This window comes from Rhinopithecus bieti, unplaced genomic scaffold (assembly GCF_001698545.2).
Source record: "Rhinopithecus bieti isolate Rb0 unplaced genomic scaffold, ASM169854v2 scaffold_35903, whole genome shotgun sequence".
In the NCBI taxonomy this organism is placed as follows: Eukaryota; Metazoa; Chordata; class Mammalia; order Primates; family Cercopithecidae; genus Rhinopithecus; species Rhinopithecus bieti.
This window is the reverse complement of record NW_016815549.1, coordinates 960,219-968,472: the sequence shown is the minus strand read 5'-3', so window position 1 is coordinate 968,472 and position 8,254 is coordinate 960,219. Positions and strand designations below refer to the sequence as shown.

General features: G+C 53.3%; 1 protein-coding gene across 2 annotated transcripts in view; it reads left to right on the top strand.

The window, feature by feature from the left end:
- Positions 1–6,741: 6,741 nt before the first annotated feature.
- Positions 6,742–8,254, top strand: part of TBC1D14 (TBC1 domain family member 14) — a 120,493-nt gene continuing 118,980 nt past the window's right edge. The window contains exon 1 of one of the 2 annotated variants that reach the window (XM_017853400.1): positions 6,742–7,968. The gene's annotated coding sequence lies outside the window, so the exon portion shown is untranslated. The remainder of the gene's footprint in view (positions 7,969–8,254) is intronic. The other variant, XM_017853399.1, reaches the window with a different exon arrangement.

Below are 8,254 nucleotides of genomic sequence, written 5' to 3'. Positions count from 1 at the left end.
CGGGTGGGTATGAAGGTGAAGAGGGCTGACGCACACACCATGCAGGGCTCAGCAAGGCTTTGCTGCCGTTCCATCCTGTGGGGGCCCTGGGCTGCCTGCCAGGGTCCAGGAACATGAAGGCATTCAAGAACGCAGGGAGGGGCTGCGGGAGCCCGGGGCAGCCAGGGGCTGGGGAGGCAGGTGAGGGTCAGGAATGATTTCCCAAGGGTCAGAGCACCTGGGGAAACCCGCCAAGCACCGAAGGAAGTAGGGATGAGAGGGGGATGGGGGTCGTGGTGGGGCTGCAGGTCAGGGCACAGCGGGTGCAAATGCAGGGATTCCAGAGAGTTCCAGGAACTTCTGGGGATCCCCGGGTGGTTCTGTGGGCCTGGGGAGACCTCAGGCCTGGTGACAAAGGGCCTCACGTGTGGCGGGGGGTCCCCTCAGAGGACCAGCAGGAGTGGGAAGGAGCTGGGCCTGCATCCCCTGCCCGCCTCTTCTCTTCAACCCCCACGCAGCTCCACGTGAGCCCTGACTCCTGCCTGCTTCTAAATCGGGCTTTGCTTTGTGATGGTGGCGGCAGCAGGCAACTGGGTGATGCCTTTAAAAATAAGGCTATTTGGAAAATTCCACTTTGGTGTGCTGTCACATGGAGCCCCGTTCCTAAGCGCTTTTTGTTTTCTTAGCACCTAGAGCCTCATGGCCTCCAGCACTGGGTGCCTCTTAGGAATCACTAAGCCACGGCCTCAGGGGATCCCCCAAGTCTCCTCCCCCAACCTCAGGCCATGGGCTACAGTCTTTGCAGGACCCATTGTTTCATTAAAACTTCTTTTTGGGCCCGTGCGGTGGCTCACGCCTGTAATCCCAGCACTTTGGGAGGCCAAGGAGGGCAGATCACGAGGTCAGGAGATCGAGACCATCCTGGCGAACACAGTGAAACCCCGTCTCTACTAAAAATACAAAAAAAAAATCTTGGCCGGGCACGGTGGCTCACGCCTATGATCCCAGCACTTTGGGAGGCCGAGGCGGGCGGATCACGAGGTCAGGAGATCAAAACCATCCTGGCGAACACGGTGAAACCCCATCTCTACTAAAAATACAGAAAATTAGCCGGCATGGTGGCAGGCGCCTATAGTCCCAACTACTCTGGAGGCTGAGGCAGGAGAATGGTGTGAACCCGGAAGGCAGAGCTTGCAGTGAGCGGAGATCGCGCCACTGCACTCCAGCCTGGGCGACAGTGCGAGACTCCGTTTCAGAAACAAACAAACAAACAAACAAACAAACAAAAAAACTTCTTTCTGGCCAGGCAGGCATAGTGGCTCACACCTGTAATCCCAGCACTTTGGGAGGCCGAGGCAGGCGGATCACCTGGAGTCGGGAGTTTGAGACCAGCCTGACCAACATGGAGAAACCCTGTCTCTACTAAAAATACAAAATTAGCTGGGCATGGTGGCGCATGCCTGTAATCCCAGCTACGCGGGAGGCTGAGGCAGGAGAATCACTTGAACCTGGGAGGTGGAGGTTGCGGTGAGCCAAGACCACGCCATTGCACTCCAGCCCGCACAACAAGAGTGAAACTCCGTCTCATAAAAAACAAAACAAAACAAAAACAAATTGATTTCTTCCAATCAATTACTTGGGGTGCTCTGGGAATGAGTGGCCTTAGGTTTTGAGCCAGATCTACCTGGATTCAAGCGCCCCCAGTACAATGGAGGCATCGGGGCTGAGATGCTGCGGAAGAGGGCAGGTCACACAGCCCAGCAGACGCACAGCTAGACGCACAGCTGTCCTCGCTCCCAGTAACGGAGATGGCTGTTTGGCCCAGTATTGATTCCTTAACCTCCTGGAGCTTGAGTTTTCTCATTCATAAAATGGAAGCAGTACTTGTCTTGCTTCTCTCGGCCTTGGGGAGATGGCCGGGAACCCTTGTCTGATGGCCCCAGGTTCCTATGCTTCTCTAGGCCTGCTGGTTACCCATCAGTGAGCATAGCATATAGCATAAATACAGCATATGTTTGTTGGGAGCAAATTTAAAAGTAAAAAAATATAAGCAGTCTGGGCGCGGTGACTATTGCCTGTAATCTTAGCACTTTGGGAGGCCAAGGTGGGTGGATCACTTAAGTTTAGGAGTTTGAAATTACTCTGAGCAACGTAGCAAAACCCTGTCTCTACAAAAAAATAAAATAAAACAAAACAAAAAACAGGCTGGGCGCGGTGGCTCACGCCTGTAATCCGAATACTTTGGGAGGCCGAAGCAGGTGGATCACCTGAGGTCAGGAGTTCAAGACCAACCTGGTCAACATGATGAAACCCTGTCTCTACTAAAAATATAAAAATTAGCCAGGTGTGGTGGTGCACATCTGTAACCCCACTTACTTGGGAGGCTGAGGCAGGAGAATCGCCTGAATCTGGGAGCCAGAGGTTGCAGGGAGCTGAGATCACACCATTGCACACCAGCCTGGGTGACAAAGCAAGACTCCATCTGAAACAAAAAATAATAATAATTAGCCAGGTGTGGTGGGGCACATCTGTAGTCCTAGCTACTTGGGAGGCTGAGGTGGGAGGATCACTTCAGCCTGGAAGGCAGAGGTTGCAGTGAGCACTGCACTCCAGCCTGGGCGACAGAGCAAGACCCTGTCTCAAAAACAACAACAAAAATGGCAAATTCAGATGTGTCCAAAAAAGAAACTACATTGTACTTGTAAAACCGCTTTCTAGAGCTAACCACTGAAATATGGGTACACTTCCTTTCAGTCATTGTTTTCCACGTTATGCACATCATGAGTTGGAGCTTTGGACTTCCTGATCTGCGGCTTATGAGTGGTGCAAGCAACCTCTCTGAGCTTCAGTTTTCTCATCTCTGAAAAGGAGCTTACAAAACATTCCCTAGGCCAGACACGGTGGCTCACGCCTGTAATTCCAGCACTCTGGGAGGCCAAGGTAGGAGAATGGCTTTAGGTCGGGAGTTTGAGACCAGCCTGGGCAACAAAGGCAGGCCTGATCTCTACAAAAAATAAAACATTAACTAGGCATGGTGGTGTGCCTCTATAGTCTCACCTACTGGCGAGGCTGAGGTGGGAGGATTGTATGAGCCCCGGAGTTCAAGGCTGCAATGAACTGTGATTGTGCCACTGCACTCCGGCCTGAGTGACAGAGCCAGACCCTGTCGCAAACACAACAACAACGGAAAAGGCCCGCAGGCAGCAGGTACTTGCCTGAGCTGCGATGCCCATGTTGGGTTTCTTCTCATCTTCTTTGATTGCTGTGAATGGAGTGCATTCACATACTTTGATTACACTCGAGGGTGACTCTTCTAGCTTCCACATTTCCTCAGTGTTGTCAATTCTTCTTCTTCTTTTTTTTTTTTTTTGAGATGGAGTCTCACTTTGTTGCCAGCCTGGAGTGCCTTGGCACGATCTCAGCTCACTGCAACCTCTGCCTCCCAGGTTCAAGGGATTCTCCTGCCTCAGCCTCCCGAGTAGCTGGGATGACAGGCGCCTGCCACCACACCTGGGTAATTTTTGTATTTTTAGTAGAGATGGGGTTTCACCATGTTGGCCAGGTTGGTCTTGAACTCCTGACCTCGTGATCCACCCGCCTCGGCCTCCCAAAGTGCTGGGATTACAGGTGTGAGCCACCACGCCCAGCCCAATTCTTTAAAGATTTTTCTGATGGCTCCTTTTGAGTTACTCCATTCCCTTCCCTCATTGCTGGACATGTACATTATGCCCATGTTACTTTTGTAACATAAGACTGCTCCCATTTTATGAATGGTAAAACTGTGGTGAACATTTTTTGATGACAGTCTGCCTCAGTTTGGGGATAATTTTATATAAGGATGGCTCTCTTCAGTTCTGTTATGAGACCGAAGGGATTCTGTGTGTTACAATGTTTTGTTTGTGCCTCCTTTTGCGGTACCCATGCCTTTGCCCTGTGGTGAATGTGCGGCTACTAGGAGTTCTGCCTCCCTGAATTTGCTGCTCAGAATGGACTGCAAGCTAGGACACAGGTAACTGCCTTTGTTAACTGTGAGACGCCAGCGGCTGGGCTCTGGTGTGCGGGCCTGAGTGCTGCTGCTTGCCACCAAGTGCAGAGGTTCTCGGCGGCTCCCCTGCTTATTTGGCACTTTGCCATTTCTGTGGCTCTTGCTGTCTTCTGTGTGCCTGAGGTTGCTGATCTCTAGCCATCTGGGCTATTCCTGCCTTTGTTTTTTTTCCTCATACTGCTCAATTTCCAGAACCAACAAGAGAAACCTTAATTCCAGGCATTGTGTCCTAAAAATGAGAAGTCCTGTCTCCATGGTGAAGGAGATGACACTCCAAGTTATGGAGGCAGAAAGGATCTGCTTCTTTATGGACTCCTGAGAGCCCTTGGGCCAAAGGGAAGCTCTTTTGAAAGAAATTAATGCTTCTCAATCTGCCCCTGCCCCATAGGGATGGGCCCATTGCTCAGTTGAGCTCCTTGTGTGGCATCACAACTGCTGTTACTTTTATTCATGCTGTCGCCCTTGGTGACTTTGAACAGGAGCCGAGGCAAGGGGATTGGGAAAGAGGATGGAGACTGGGTAGCAGCTTCTGGACACGGGGGTTGAGCTGGGAGCCCTGGACTAAGTGACCTCACTGCCTGGTGCCTCTTTCCTTGCCTGGAAAAGGAGAAACCAGGTGTCAGCTTGGCAGCTTGTGTGGATCAACTGTGATAATAGAGGTGAATCCGCCAGCACAGCCCAGGGCACCTGGGATGACTCCAGGTAGAGAGACACAGGTACCAGCAAGAGTCACGGATCCATTCCACAACGGAGCTCACGTCTAGGGGCTGAGGAAGACCTGGGACAAAAATGTGTGTTGGGGAAACTAGATGGATCCCCGGTATCTCCTGAGATGCAGGCGGGCACGGCAGGGCAGGAGGCCTCTGGCCTCATTGTGTGCACACCTCCCACTGCCCCTGAGCTTGGGCCATTCCTCACACCTCTCTGTGGGCCTCAGTTCTCCCTCGGAATAGTCAGAGGGGACCTGATGTTCTCTAAGGGTCCTGCCAGCTCTCACACCTGGTGATGACTCTCCTGGGACATGCCTCTGGTCAAATAACCATTTTCCTTGCAAGGGGACAAGGCTGCATTTTTCTTTTCTTTTCTTTTTTTTTTTTTTTTTGAGACAGGGTCTCGCTCTGTCACCCAAGCTGGAGTGCAGTGGTGTGATCTTGGCTCCCTGCAACCTCCGCCTCCCCAGCTCAAGCGATCCTCCTGCCTCAGTCTCCCAAGTAGCTGGGACTACAGGTGTGTACCACCAAGCCCAGCTAATTTTTTTTTTTTTTTTGTAGATGGGGGGTTTTGCCATGTCACCCAGACTGGTCTTGAACTCCTGGACTCAAGACATCTGCCCATCCTGGCCTCCCAAAGTGCTGGGATTATAGCATGAGCCACAGTGCAGGGCCAAGGCTGCATTTTCAAGATGCCACCTCTGTCTGTCCTGGAAGCCCTAAAACAGCAGGAGTTGTGGGCTGTGGGTCACCCTGGTGTCCCTAGCACCCAGCACGAGCGGGCACCGAGTGGGTGCTCAGGGCTGGCTTCCATGGACACTGAACACCCTGGGAAAGGCATTCCCCTCCCCAACTCCAAGGTGACCTGGCCCCTCCTGCCTAGCAAGCTTTGGAAGGCTCCGAGCTCAGGCTGGAAAAGATCCCTCAAAGGGGTGTCTGAGGAGAGGGGGGGCGTGCTAAGAGTTCTCCAAACATGCTAGATACCGTCATTTCATTTAGACTTGTTTAAACCTCACTACAACTCAACTTGGGAGGTAGAAACGCCATGTTTCTTGTACATATAGGAGGGCTGGGGCGGAGCAGGGAAGTCTTCCTGGAGACCTGAGGAGTTAGCCAGCCGGGGGGCTCCCATGCATAGGTCCTTTGCCTGGAACGGATGAGAGGGAGTTAAGAGGTCTGGCTTTTGTCCACACTAAGGGATGGCTTTACTTGGGGGAGATAATCCTTCTGGAAACCTCAGGGAGCTAAGAGGTCTGGCTTTTGTCCACACTAAGGGATGGCTTTACTTGGGGGAGATAATCCTTCTGGAAACCTCAGGTAGAGTCTGCATGGGGAATGAGATGGCTTCATCTAGCCAGTTATGATGGGGGTCGACGCCCAAGGACCAGTTTAGCAGCCAGCAGAGCTGAGATCCAAGGCTTACTGCCCTGATCCCGGGATTACCTGCACATCAGAGATGAAGGTGAGGGAGGTGCTAAGAGGTGAAGTGGCCACCCACAGCCACATGGCTAAATCCTGTTCGCCATGTTCTTAATTTTGTCAGACTCAAGTTGCAACGAAGATTTGTCTAGAACATGTCTGGGGGCTGAGGGCAACAGGTAAGGCGTGGGTCAAATCACGCTGCGGGTGCAGGTGATGACAGGCTCCAGGAGAGAAGTGGTGGGCACAGCAGGACGGCCAGTGAGGAAAAGGCAGGCAGAGGGCGCCAGGTGCAAATCTGCAGGACCACAGACTTTGGTTCTGGATACAAACAATGGTTCTTTGTCATTGTAGGGCTTTAGACCCTAAGACTCAGAATTAGGGCTGGAAGGGATTTGGGAGCCCCAAGCAGATCTATTAATCCAACGCATTAAATTGCTAATTAAGTCACGACTGAAGCAGTCTGTACTTTTCCACTAGGGTTTACTTAGAAAAAGCTGGGGAGGCCTTGTTTTAAGAGGTATGAAGGAGGCCTCATATTTTTACTTAAAACCCCAGAAATTTAAGCATTTATAAAGCTTCTATGATGCAGCACTGCGACGGATGTTAATGTTTGCTTTCAAGAGATGGCCTTTAAAAATCCCTCTTGCTTCTGCGTCATATCTCATAGATGGTGACGGTTTTTACAGCCACGAGCTGGAGGGGAGACCCAAGTTCGGGGTTCCCTAGCCCATCCCTAAAGACCACAGTAGAGACAAATCTTCCATTTCATGCTTCCAGATGCTTCCTGTAATGGGAAAACTCCTCCTGCCCCTGACCTTTCTGAGTGGCTAAGTCTTCCGTTAGATTGGGCTGTAGTCAGTCTCTCCCGGGTTTCCTCTCTGGTAATTTATCTGCCAGTGACAACCCTCAGGGCTCCTGGCTGGCAGGAGCCAAAGCCAAGTGGAAATCCAGGCCTTCTGGCTCCCAGCGCTGGGTCTCTCCTCTTGCCCTCAATTCCCCAGAATCTAAGGACAACCCAATAAACAAATACCTACTATTTGCCAGGTCCAGGGAAAATAGCAGTAAACAAGATAATCCCGGCTTTCCTCATGGAACCCACAGTCTAGAAGGGGAATGAAGACCCAGTGCCCGTCAACAGGGGCTTCTCACTGTCTACCAGCTAGTGGAGGGCCCTGGGGCAGGGAACCCGGTTTCTGCCCCTCTTAGCTACTGACCCACCCGGGTCCTTGGGCGGAGGGCTTCATCTCTGAGTTCGTTTCCCGCTTTGTACAATGGCTCTGATCATAGATCCCGTCTCTAGAGTTTGTGAAATGTTGAGGCCAAATATGCAGATAACGCCAGGCCAGTGGCTTCCAAATCCGCGTGCACATTACACAGCTTCCCAAACTGATGATGCTTCCATCTCATCTTCAGAGACTGTGACTTAATGGGCCTGGGCTTCGGAATATTAAGTCTGCAGGCAATGCTAAAGTGCAGACCAGTTTGGGAACTACAGCGCCAGGCACCGTGTCACAGCGCGATAAGAAAGAACGTTCGGAAAAGCCCTTTATAGATTGAGACTGAGGCCGGCTGGGAGGACGCCACGGCGCCGCTCCCAAGACCACCGCGGCGGGGCCTGAGCTCCGGTATCACGCAGACCTTCCCTTCCGCGGCGGGGCCCGGGCCGTCTCTCCCGCACACCGGCCGGGACAGCGGCGCCCCATCGATGCGCTCCGCCGCTCGGCTCCCTACGCCTGAGCCCTGCCCGCTTGAGCCCCTTCCCCCTCCCGGCCGCTTCCCACTTCCAAGATGGCTGCGGGTGCAGCCGAACAGGTAAGGGGGCCCCTGTCGGATGTCCGCGGGGGCTCTGCGGGCACAAAGGCCCGCTCAAGGCAGTCCCTTGCCACTCCGGTTGGTTCTCGGGAGAAAAAAGGGCTAGCGACGCCGCTCCGGAGGCCCGCGGCGGGCGGCCCCCGGAAGAAGGACAGTCGGGCGAGCGCCGAGCTCTAGACGCGGCGGCACGGGCGGAAGAGCGGGCGCGGGCCGGCAGGGGCGGGGCCCAAGTGCGTGGGGCGTGTCCAGGGGCGGGTGAGGGGCGGGGCGAAGCGAGGGTGCGCGC